This window comes from Gossypium raimondii, chromosome 1 (genome assembly GCF_025698545.1).
Source record: "Gossypium raimondii isolate GPD5lz chromosome 1, ASM2569854v1, whole genome shotgun sequence".
In the NCBI taxonomy this organism is placed as follows: Eukaryota; Viridiplantae; Streptophyta; class Magnoliopsida; order Malvales; family Malvaceae; genus Gossypium; species Gossypium raimondii.
In genome coordinates, this window is record NC_068565.1 from 44,663,383 (window position 1) to 44,677,481 (window position 14,099).

At 30.8% G+C, this 14,099-nt stretch overlaps 1 long non-coding RNA gene across 1 annotated transcript; it reads right to left on the reverse strand.

The window, feature by feature from the left end:
* Nucleotides 1–710: 710 nt before the first annotated feature.
* On the reverse strand, nucleotides 711–2,022 carry LOC105785982 (uncharacterized). The gene is made up of 3 exons (XR_008194256.1): nucleotides 1,504–2,022; nucleotides 1,019–1,314; nucleotides 711–858 (listed from the first exon to the last, which is right to left on the reverse strand). It is a non-coding gene; the product is annotated as an uncharacterized LOC105785982 (long non-coding RNA).
* Between the last annotated feature and the right edge of the window lie 12,077 nt (nucleotides 2,023–14,099).

The following is a 14,099-nucleotide window of genomic DNA, read 5'->3' on the forward strand; positions in this document are numbered from 1 at the left end:
AGGGGGTGTTACAAAGAAAATCAAAATTTATCACTAAAAAGAAGAGATGGGAGAATCTTTGACTCTTGAGGCTCCTTGCAAATTGCTTTCTGCAAAATAAACACACATTCCAAAAGGATTTTTAAATTATAGTAATCAAGATAAAAAGATCATAACATAAACATCTAGAATATACAAACAGAAGATTTGAAAGCTAAAATGTTCAACATAGAACTAAAAACAATAAACTAGAGCTAGATGGTTAGCATTAAAAGTTCATTAGAGACCAAAATGATGAAACCAGTTCCACAATATTTGCGTCTAAAAAGAAAACTGTTAGGCACCTTATCATTAAAAAGAAAACAAAGTAGTACAAGGACTACTGAGAAGATCATAGCAATACTAATTAGATTACATAAATAACTTGATATAATAATAAGTAGCTTACTTTACAGCACCATAACCAATCTGCATCAAGATACTCTCAATCTCCTCCTCGGTCCATTCTTCACCCTTACCGATTCGCACACAAAGTAACAATTTCGGATACAAGAGGTTGAAAAGTTCAAAGGCTACACAATTTAACAAGCTGAAGAACTTGCAATAATAAATACGTCACTAATAGACCGACAAACATAAGGTAGTTGAAAAGAGTTGAAAAACATTTGCAATAATGAGATAAGGTTCAATATCATACCATGCTCGATAAGTCCGCTTTACTTGGTTCTTGGCTTCATCAAATAGATCAACTAAACGAACTACTTCAGTGTTACGGGTTCTAAAACGCTTGCCATCTTCTCCAAGAACAAGTCCAAAACCAACATGGCTAGCATTGGGATAATTATCACCTTGAGGAAGCCACCCTGCACGTTTGGCAGCCTGAAAAATAACCAAAATAGTTTCAGAATATACAGCAAAAGACTAGATGTCAAAAGTCGGACTAACTCTTTAATATATGTATGTTTTAATATATGTAAACTGACCATAACATCATTCGACTAAATAATTAATATATGGAGCTAGCCTTATTGATACTAACCTCTTAGCAATGAAGCAAAGCAACATCTTGTAACACGATTCAAGTAAGCAACAACAAATTGAGGTTTGAACTAATCAAAAACAGAGCAGCTTTAAATTAAAGACAACCACAATATGGAAAGCATCAAATTTTTTAAAAGAGATGGAAACAAAAATTGAAGGCACCACAATTGCTTTCAAGGAGCATGGCAGCGGCTTATGGAGACGCTAAAAAACGTCAATGGGGTAGACATGCTGAAAAACGTAACAGAACCTGGGCTAAAACTAGTAATGAGACATATCAAATTCACCAACGAACTAGCAAGAAAAATGTAATGCAGAATGGAGATTAGTTCAAGACATTTTAAAGTAATCGTAAAGAGAACGTTCACAACATATCATCAAATTTGTATAATTAAAACTGGATGAGATAAATTATGGATCTAAGAAAGATCGAAGGGCAAAATTGATATTTTAGGGTTTCAGATTGAGAGAAAAATGACTTACAAGTTAGGTGCAGATCGATAAGATAATGAATCTGTGAAGACGAGATTGTTCACAAAGAGAACACCAACAACAACACCGTCACGCCAAGAGAAATCCACCAAAGAAATTTAGAGATAGAGCGAGCGAAAGAGAACCCAAGCAAGTCTGTGAAGAAAGTCTGCCCAAGATAAGCCAAACACCACAGCCAAACTAGCAGAAAACCCAAGCAAGGTCTCAGACAAAAACAAGCAGAAAATCCCCAAATCAATTTATAAAAAGAAGAAGAAATCAAGGGGGGAAAAGGAGCCCGAAACCAAATCAAGGGAGAATGAAAGGGAGAACGAAAGGGAGAAGGGAGAACGAACGTGAGAACGAAACCAGATCGGTGTAGAGAGGAGAAGGGAGAACGAGAGTGTAGAGAAGGGTGAACGCTGGAAAAATCGGAAAATGTCTTACTGATTCCAAATCGGTAAGACGTTTTACATAAATTGGGGCCTTTTTTACCCGTGTTTGTAAAACATTTTCCCTTAGGATTTCATTTTACACCAACCAAACAGTGGAAAAGGTGGAAAATATTTTCCGGAAAATATTTTCCGGAAAATATTTTCCACCAAACAAACGGACCTAAAACTAGCTCATATGCCAAATAAATTTTTAACCTTATTGAAAACGAAGCCACTTATTAACTATTGCAGACATGTTCATTTACACGCGTGGTTTGAAACATTTGCTTTTCTTTGAAACGTTGTCGTTTTGAGGTCCCTAATAATAACGTTTTGAATTAAGTTGTCGTCTTGTAGTCCAAAATTCTTTTGATTTTAAACGCACTTTCAAACCACTAATAATAAAATTATTTCACTACTAATATTAAGCCAACAATCAATCTTCTTTTTCTTACACTAATTAAACCATGTCCTAATTTTATGTCTAATCTAATCAATGATAAAGACAAAATGTAATAACAGTGAAAATACAATTAGATTATAAATTTAAAAAATAAAATAAGAATAATTAGGTAGCTCATTTTACTTTTTAAAATCTGTCCACTTACCCATTTAACTTTTTCAAAAATAATAGTAAATCAATTTTAATTAAACTACTACTATTATTTACAAACTTGTCATCAATAAAAAAATATCTAGCTTTTTTTAATTTCATTAAAAATTATTTATTTTAAATAAGAAAATAATAAATTAAATTTATTTATTTATTTATTTTTCACAACAAATTCTAGTTTTAATTAAGTGAATAATTAAGATGGTCAAGTTGATTAAAATATTGGGTAGTTGAGCTTTGAATCTAAAGATGATTTAGCTGAGAAATTGCCAAAAGGGTTTTTATCTTCTTCTTTTTTTACTTTGAAAATGAAAGATAGCTGAAGATAATTAATTAAGGAAATGCGTACACACAATAAGAAAATTTAAGTAATTATAGCTAATTTGAAACTATCAGAGATAATTTGTTTGCTTAATGAAGCAAAGATAGATACCAACAAGGCTTCTCCTAAAACATTAATCTTCGGGTTTGGATGGTCGGCGTGGTGTGTTTAGTTTACTTTTTTTCTCAAATTACAATGTCATTTCAGTATATAATCTCATCGTCATTACTGTTGTTACACTAATCGCAGACGCACTGCCCATCCAAACTCACACTTACTATAAATTTTCTTTCATATTAATTTTGGACTTGAGTTTCTTCCTATATAAAATTTTAATACAAAAGAAATTATAAACAGAAGATAAAAATAAATTAAAAAAAAAGGATTGTATGAGTTTCATAATTCAAGCATATACTTGTTGGTTTTTATATTTTACTAGATTGAGTCTGAATATAAAATTTTCTAATTTAAGTTAATCTCATCGAAATTGTTATTTATTAAGATAATTAATTAATTAATTATAAAATGTATAAATATTAATATAAATTTAATTGCAATTTTAATATTTGTTAAATAATAATACACACTCTTGCACCAACCTAAACTTGAATAAAAATATGTAAAACGAAGTAGGCAGTCAGTAGACCAAACCTACACTGACCATACAAGTTAAAAGAAAAAATATTATCTTAAAAAATTATTTAATAATTAAATTATAGGTGAAATATAAAGTATTAATGAACAAATTTTTAGCAGTTTTGGATTATTTTTTTAGTTGTGATTTTTAATTTTTATTTAATATTAAATATTAAAATATTAAAAGATGAAAGTAATAATATTTATATTTTCTAAAAGATGGTTTTAAGTAATTTTATTCTCAATAATTTTTTATCTAAGTGATAAACAGTATTATGTTGTAGACACGAGAGTTTAAATTTGATCTCAAATAATCTCATTCTTCATCTTCAATTATAAAAAAAATTCCTTAAATGAATTAATATCGAGTTAAATTAAAATCTTAAATAAAATATTAATTTGGTTTAAAAATGAAGGCATTGAAACTTACATGTTTATATATTCCACGAGGAACTACTTTGATAGTGAGATGCTAAATATGGTATTAGTTATATGATAATAACCAACTGATGGCTTGGGTTGCAATATAGGCAAAACTCGAGTGTTGACTCCTATTCTCAATAATTGTGTGGTGGTTACTTGATTATGACATACATAGCTTTTCAGCTAATATATATTGAGAAAGTCTCACGATTTTTATTTTAAGTTGCTTGCGTTTTCAGGATAGCACCACAAAAAGAGTCTGCGACTTGCTATATATAAAAAAAATTAGTTTGTATATTTGTGAAATGTAATTGTTTTTAAGGGTAAACTATAATATTAATCACTAAATTACGGGTAAGTTTTTGTTTTAGTCACTTAATTTAAAAAGTTACAATTTGGTCATTGAACTATTCAAAAGTTTTCGTTTAAGTCACTGGACTGTTAAAATAATGTTATATGGCTTTATTTGTTCACACATCCTGCACCAATTGAAAACTCTCTTTTCTCTTATCTTTTACAGTTCAATTTTTTCGTGAAACAACTTTGGACGTCACGATTTTGCGAACCAAAATTCGAACAGCTTTTTTCTTCGATCTCCGATACTGACCGTCAAATCGATTTGGATCTAAGGTATGTTCTTTTACTTGTCGATGGGTACTAATCCATCATATCAATCATTGAATCATCACTTGGAGCTCGCTAGTGGAACTTTAAAAAAAAAACTTAATAGCCTAATGACTTAAATAAAAACTTTTGAATAGTTCAATGGCTTAAATGAAAACTTTTGAATGGTTAAGTGACCAAATTGTAACTTTCTTTAGTTAAGTGATCAAAATGAAAACTTACTCATAGTTTAGTGGATAATGGTGTTGTAACCTTTCTAACCCGGCCTAGATGTTACGATCGGATTTTGAAGGCTACATTAGCCACCGAAATGGCCTAGCAAAATTATCGGAGTTTTTAAAACAACCTTTTAAAAACATTTGCTACATTAGAAGAAAAAACTTAGCATTTTATCCCTTTTTCTCTAAGAGATACAATTTTCCGAAACGATTGATTTTAAGACTTATTTCGCAATAGTTGTTTTCCAATTTATTCATTACTCAAAACTCTTTTATAATTTTGCAGTGGAAAAAGTGATAATCGCCAGGGTTTTAAAATCCAGATTTCATGCATCATTAATTCAATTCCAAATTTCAAAAGTCTAAACAATTTAAATGTCATGCATGTCAATATTAGCCCAAAATTTAAGTATTATGCCGCAATTCAAATAAAACCATATAGTTCCCAAATAATAGAAATTATAAATAATATGTCTAAAATACTTTTTAGCGAGAAAAACTATCTGAGACAAGCCCTTCGAATGCCAAGTTCGTGTCCTAACCTTGTAGGTTATTTGTAAAGAAGGAAATTAATGGTAGTGAGCTTAAGAAGCTCTGAGTGAGTCTAAACACAAGAAAATCAATGCAAAACAATAGGCATGGCATAATATAACAATTTTCAAAACAATCACAATCATATGGCAAAGCAGAGTTTGACAATTACTTGTGCATGCTTATGAATGTCGATGCAATTAATGTTATCAGAAAAAAAAAAAAAACTCTTACACATTCTCTGCTACACATCACAGTAAGAGTTCCCCAGAACTCATCCATCCCTACACACCATATTATGATTAAACCACCAGTAATTTACTGTAACACCCCTAACCCGTATCTGTCACCGGATTGGGGTTACGAGGTATTACCTGACATAATAATTTACCATCAACTTATATAATTAAGTAAAATAAAAATAAAAATAAACTTGTTGTTAACATTTTATAACTAAGGTCAAACATAACATATACAATTTGCACATATCTATATATATACCATTAATCAATTCGCAAATCCATATATCAAAATCATTACAAATTAATTAATGCATATACGGACATTATAAAACTCTCTAACCATAGTATAATTGCATCTTCATGACATTCACCAAAAATAAAACATATATATATATATATATATATATATATATATATATATATATATATATATATATATATATATCATTAAGAATTTCAAGCTTTTGCCGATTATACCATTATACCAATTAAGACATTATGAATGCTTCTTAATACAAAATAAATTCCAACCCAAATCTCAAAGTCACATACATCTTCAAATCAATCATATTCAAATATACTCCATAATAATTACTATATTCCCAATCACCGAATCATCTTAATTAAACTAAACATAAATTAATCAAACATATACAACTTGAATAACAATTTTAAGACCAAACAACCCAAGTTTGACAGCATATAAAATACTTATATATTTTATACATATACAATGCACCACTTAGCATATAAATTACAGCCTAAAACATACAGCTTCATAAATTTTATTACATCTAAAATCATATATTATACCATTCAAAATGAATCAAGTACCAAGCCGTATAAGTATAATTACAAACAGCATATTATTCAAATTGTTAACAAAGGCATAAAGATTATATATAACTAGTATGAATGTGCTATTATTAACAACTTGAACGCAAACATGAAAATGGATTTATTTTCTATCTATCACAACCAAACCTGTTTAATACCAAAACCAATTCACATTATACATGTATATCATACTTATTATTACCTAACCTCACATACAATATAATTTGCATTCGACCATTATATCAAGATACACACATTCGGCCATTAATTCATTCCATAACTAAAATAACTCATCACCCCATGCATACAATGATACTTATACTAAACAATTAACCGAATACAATATATACATATATCCAAGTTATAATCATCACCCTACTTAACATTACTTATCTTTATACATTTACCAAATATACTTACACCAATTACCTTAATGCCAAAAACTCATAAATAAAACCTTACCAAATGCATATATGTACTTTACCTTATAAGTACTATCCATTTAAAATTTGAATGATGATCAAAACATCCTCAAACCATAACTCAACCAAAATTTAATATAGATAAAATACTTAAGCCATTTTCGCATAGCTTTAATACACACACTATCAAATTAAGCTAAACTCTAAAACTAGTCTATACATGTCATACGATCGAATTTGAAGTTTAACAAAATACCAAAAGATGTCGATAGTGTGATAGACTATGCTGACGATCCCCGACCTCGTAATGCGACTTCAAAATCTATAAAACAAAGGTAAATAAGAACACACACAGAGTAAGCTATTTAAGCTTAGTAAGTCATAAGCAAAAATATAATTACCAACAATTACATATTAACATTTTATTATCAAAGCCTAATATGCATAATATCAAATTCAAATTATCATTCACTACCAATTCACATGTGAACCTCATATACATATACCTTATGGCCGAACATAATCAATCATATACATACATATATATATTCACTTTCATTATTACTAATACATCAATAGGCTAAATCATGTATATGTTCAAGTAGATTAGCACATAGTTCATAGTTAAAATAAAAACTTTTCTCAATTCAAATAATCAACTTACCTTATTTCCATATAAACAAATAACTAACACATACCTGAACCTGTAATTTAATTTCACATTCAGCCTTTACTTCACATTGCCCGTTGAACCATTCGGAATAAAAATAAGATACGCGATAGTCGGAAACTCGTACAATCCCAACGTCCCAGACGTGGTCTTACACGTAATCACATATCGATGCCACTGTCTCAGACAGGGTCTTACACGTAAACATAAATCGATGCCAACATCCCAGACGTGGTCTTACACGATAACACATATCGGAAATCCTATGTCATGACATATGTATCTCATCTATTCCTAGGTATCTACGAGACTTTTGGACAATATATCTCAATCGAATCGAACTCGATTTATAGCTCCTTTGCTCAATATACATTCGGCCATACACAAATATATTCACAAAAATTCCATTCATCATGTAATATATATATTATCAAATTTAACGACATTTATATGCTTATAGACTTACCTCGGATATCGACAGATGAAATTAACTACTCGACCACTTTTGTCTTTCCCCGATCCAAACTCGATTTCTTTAATTCTTGATCTAAACATATTCAAATTAAGTTTATTTAAACACCATTCTATTCAATTTAGCTTAAATACACATAAATGGGAAAATTACAATTTTGCCCCTAATATTTCACACTTTTTACAATTTAATCCTTTTTGCTCAAAACACAAAATACACAAAAATTTAACTACACTCCTAATGGCCGAATATTATTAGTGCCCATACAAGTCCATATTTTTTATTTATTTAGCATTTTAGTCCCTTGAAAAATTTATTTTCACAATTTAATCCTAATTACTCAATATCACCAAAAATTCAAAACAATTCATATTAATCTAACAAATATATTTCATTTTTCACCTAATAGCATCATAAAACTCAAGCATTCATCCGTGGCACATTTCAAAATTATCCACAATTCATAAAATTAAGACATGGGTTTTGAAGAACACGAAGTAACGATCTCAAAAACATAAAAATTATCAAAAACCAAATAAAACATACCTTGAATTTGAGCTTCCAAGTGACCGAATGTTCCTAGGTTTTTTTCTATTTCTTTTCTTTGAATTATGACAATAACAAGGATGAATATGGCTTTCTTTTAGTTAATTTTTTAACATATAATAATTTATTAATCTTTTACTAAAATAACCTTAATAAATAAACAAACAAAACATTTAAATTGAGGTCACTTTTGACCACTACAGTCCACTAACCTTTAAAATGGGCTAATTGCCCTTTAAGAACTTCATATTTAAAAGCCACTATCAAATAAACACTTTACACTTTAATAAGAAAATTTCACATTTTATGCAATTAGATACTTTTGTCAAATTAAACACATAAACAACAAAATTAATTCACGAAACTTTCACACATGTAAATTCACAATTAATAAATACAGAATAAAAAATATTAAAATATTTTTCGGACTCAGATGTGTGGTCCCGAAACCACTGTTCCAATTAGGGTCAAAATTGGGTTGTTACATTTACAAATAAACTGCTAGTGAAAACTGTGGGTAAACCACTGGTATTTTCAAATAAAAGTTTGCACATAAACTGCCAATAAGTTGTGGATGAACCATCAGTGTATACAGATTATTAAACTTGCAGTACTTCTTCTGGTCATATCGTCTTAATCCCCATGCTATGCAACACGGCATGCTAGTAACAGTACAATATAAAATAATAGTCATGATTACTATGCAATTAGTAATACAAAAATAATGGCAACAGTAACAGATCATCGAATATATAATGATGGCATGTATTATTCACATATCATTCATTATATCATAAACAAATTAGTCATTCAAATAACAGATTCCAGGTATTCATAATATAAGGATCTCAATCATAGATTTTCTTGCCTACATACTTCTGAGCAGAATGGTCTGGTAGAACGTTGCCATCCCCTTATTATTGAAATAGGTTTGGTGTTTTTAGCTCAAGCCTCACTTCTATTGTCACACTAGAGTGATGTTTTTGCTACAATATTATATATTATGAATTGCTTACCTACTAAAGCTTTAGGGAGACTCTCTCCTGTTATGAAGTTGTTTGGTAAATAACCAAATCTTCAGTTTATCAAAGTGTTTGGTTCCAGGTGTTATCCTCTTCTTTTGCCCTACAACTGTCACAAGCTACGGCATAGTTCAGCTCATTGTATTTTTTTGGGTTATGCTAACAATTACATAGGGTATAAATGTGCTGGTCATCGTGGTAGATTTTACATTTCATGACATGTGAAATTTGATGAGAAAATATTTCTTTGTGCTCAATCACTGTCTAGGTCTTCTAAAGTGGCTGCTTCTTCTGGTTCTCCTTGGTCACTAACAACTTTGCCTTTATTTGTGCAGTCACCTAGTATTAGAGTTGACACCTCACCCTTTGTTTGCAGTTTGTACATTCTGATGTTGCAAAACATTCTTCAGAGGAGCGTGCTCCTCCAGTGCCAATAGTTACTATTGTTCATGAAGATCCTTTACCTAGTAATGCGTATCCTATGATTCTTAATAGTAAGGTGAGAGTGTTTAACCCCAAGACTTATGGTGTTGAATTAAGTATGATTGAGCCTAAGAATATCCATGAAGCCATGACGATTCTTTTGTGGCAGAAAGCTATCGATGATGAACTTCAAGCCTTAATAGAAAATTACACATGAGAGTTAGTGTCTACTCTAGCTCATCGTAATTTAGTGGGATGTAAACGGTTGGCCAAAATAAAAAGGAATCCTGATAGTAGTGTAGCCAGGAATAAAGCTCGATTGGTGGTATAGGGTTTTTTTTCAAAATGTTGGTTTAGATTACCATGAAATCTTCAGTCTTGTTGTCAAGGCAAATATAATTCGAACTGTGCTTACAATGGCAATCTCACAGCAATGGAATATCTGACAGACATATGTAAATAATGCTTTTTTGAATGGCAAGTTACTTGAAAATGTATATATGTGAGAACCTCCTAAGTTTGAGGTTTGTGATTTAGAGGGTAATGTGTTAGTGTGTAAACTAAAAAAGTCACTATATAGGCATAAGCAAGCACCACGTTCTTGGTTTAATATACTGAGGAGTTTCTTGATTGATTATTTTAAAAGTTCTAAAGCTTATTCTTTTTTATTTTTTAAAAGGACCTCTGTTGGTTGTGTGTTCCTACTTGTCTATGTAGATGATATACTCGTCACAAGTGCTCTTGAAGCAAATATAACTGAAGTGATTCAAGTTCTTCATCCATAGTTTTCTCTCAAAGACCTTGGTGATCTTTATTATTTTCTTGGGCTTGAAGTTACCAGAGGAACAAATATGTCTCACAATAAAAGTATGCCCGTGAGTTACTGGAACGAGCCATTATGAGTAATGTTAAATCAATTCCTGCCCCGATGGTAAGTGTTCCTACATTGTCCTCACTGTTCCACCCTAAATTTGGGTCATATAGTTTTGAGGGTACTTTAGGGATTTTAGCTCTAGTGTGCTCAAAAAATTTGAAGCATGGTAAACATGAAATGCCTTCGTCTATGGCTTTTAGAAAATCAAATCAATTCTTTTGAAAATGATGTTCAAAAGATTTTTAATTTTGAAATAAGGACCGTTTTGAAAAGGGGGTTAAAACTAGGAGTACTAAAAGGGTAAATAACCCAAACCTTTAAAATCAACCTAATATTTCCCCCACCTTTAAGAACTCACGAAACCCCTTCCCTTTTATTTGTGTTTAGCGTCTCTTGCTTACCCAAGTTTTATTCATCCAATTTTAATTCTCAAACTTCAATTCATTTGATTTCTAGCAACATTTTAGCATTAAACCTTTTTAGAATTCCACAAAAACCATAAAAAAAACACCATTAATTTCACCATTGCTCAAACATGTAGGTTTTTTGAATTTTCAACCAAACGTCTGATTTTCTCCCATCAAATCATTTTCCTATTAGTTTTGATGTTATCTAGTCTTTTAAATAGATTTTTTACCTATTGAATCGAATTTTTTGAATAAATAGCAAAAATTAGGTCGTTAATGGTAGATTTTGGGGGTTTGAATAAAATGAGGTTTCAAAGTGTTTTTCAATTAGTTTTGATGTGGTTAGAAGGTTTCTAAACATTCCTTCAAGTTTCAATAAAAAATTCCAATATTTTATTAAATTTTCGAGGAAAATTGTCATAGGATGTCAAAATTTTGGAACCATGATTCTGTATATTTTTGAGTAGTTTGAAGGCTGAGAACTATTCTTGGATGATTAATTAGACAATTGGAATCAATTTCATGTGATAAGAACGAGTATGTATTGAGATTTTTGTATTTCGGCTAAGCTTGTCGAAGTTTCAATGTCATGAGAATTTAGCTTAGGCTTGTATTTTTAGTTGATTTTAGTGAGTCATTGGTTGAATGATAATGGTGTGTATTGTGTGAATTGTTGTGGTAAAACTTCAGAATCATTAGGACCTTCTATGAGTAAAACAAAATACAAGGAAAAGTTAGTTTAAGCTTTCGGCAACAAGGCGAAAGCATGAATGGTGAGTGTTTGGAATCGCTGCTTGTAGACATGATTCATAGTGTTAATTGGGAGATTAGGAGTAGCCTAAATCCTTACTCTAAGTTTCGATTGTAAGTTTTCTTATACCCCTTGTTTATTTTGTGTGACATGCGATAATGTGATGTAGATTATGAAATATGATGTGTTAATATAATATGTGATACATGCTAGAGATAGTATTTATGTATTATGTTAATTGTGGGCATGATTTACAAGCTAAATGACAGTGATTATGATGTGTTAATAATGCAAACATGTAGTGAAAGTGTGCAAAAAATCAATGAGAAAACATGTGATTTAATTATGGATATTTTGGCCTTGTAATCTTTGAGACCATTGGATATAGTTGGCATGTCATTGGATTGTGAGTACTCACCTATATGTTTTGTTTTAGGGGTGTTAAGGCCCAGGACAGATTTGGAGAGATAAAGGAATATGAGCTCGACTCCATTCACCGGAATATATTGGTGTGTTGGAGAGAGTTACCTATGTGCTACGCTTTTGGGATATGTTCGACTGTACGAGTCATTTGGTGTGTTAGAGATCTGTGGATCTGATGTGTGGTAATAAAGCCCGCTATTATGTTTCATAGCCTTAAGTGTCAAACTATTATTAAATGTGATTTCATAAAATGTGATATTAATATGCGATGCATGCATGAACATGTGGAAAAATGAGTTAAATGTAATGATTAATAATAATTGAATATGTTAATATATTTTCTTAATATAGTGCGTATGTAATTGAGCTTTGATAATTTTTTACTAAAATATGAGTGCATGTCTATTTGGTGGATGTTCTAATCATTCATTGAGTTTGTTTAAGCTCGTCTATTCCTTTTAAAACCTTTGCAAACTGTTAATGTTGCGAAAAGTTTCCAAGGGAGTGATCCAAGTAGAATAACATTTGAATAGGTGACTTTTAACTACTATTTTGAATTGTGAGAATAAGACAATGTGGTAGAATTTTGATTATCATTGCCATTATGTTTTCGACGTTTGCTCATTATTATTTCTCGTAAAAATTATGGATGTTGATTCTAGTTCATTGGGTTGTTTAGTTTAAATGGTTGATGATGCATGAAACTGCCAATTCTGATATTTTTAATGATTGGATTATGAGATTATAAGTGCGTGATGACTTAGTAAGTATATGGTTGAGTTAAATTCCCTATTTCAGTGTTATCTTTATTGTTTGATGTAGAGGTATCGATAATCGGGCATTAGTATCGATACCTCTATGATATTTCAATTATGCAGGAAGCCAGTAACTCAATTTGGTATCAGTACCATGTCTCGAGTATCGATACTCGGTGTAGAATTACTGATACTTTTTGATAGGGTATGGATAGTTTGTTAGTTTGAATTTTTACAGAAAAACAAAATGCTAATTTGGTATCAATTTTTTAAGCGGTATCGATACCATCTATGAGAATTATCAATACCATTTATGAGAATTATCGATACCATTAAATGAGTATCGATACCTAAGTGATTTATTTTGAATTTTTGTTAAGTGGTCTTAAAGGATGCTTCTATTTTGTTATAAGTTCTTTTGATGTATGTCTAGCATGATTTAACCTCGCCTAGGGTATTCTTGACTTGGAATCTCTATAAATGTTCAAATTTGAAGATGTTCGCATGCTAGTGAGATGTTATGTTATGTGTGATGTAGTGACGATGGAGTAGCGTCCTATTACTCTGGCTCGGTGATCGAACCGTGTATAGGGTGTTACATTTGGTGGTATCGGAGCTTAGGTTATCTAACACTCGGACTTAAGTTATTATTGTGTGGACTAGGGTTGTGAAACCCATGTGCCCAGATTTCTCTAAATGCTTGACTTAAATGAGATATCTCCTTTTGAATCGCATGATTAGTTTGAAGTTGGGGTAGGAATGGGAACATATTACCTTTATTCTAAAATTTTCTTGTAGGAATGTGACCTGGATATTTTTCCTGCTACTCACACGTTTTATTTTTTTATGTAAGTTAGATTATTATATTCAATATGCCCCGTGTAAATGTGAATGCGAATGCGAATGCTCAGAAGGATGGTACATCCTCTGTATATCTTATGTCGCCGCGTAGAGTGAATGTAC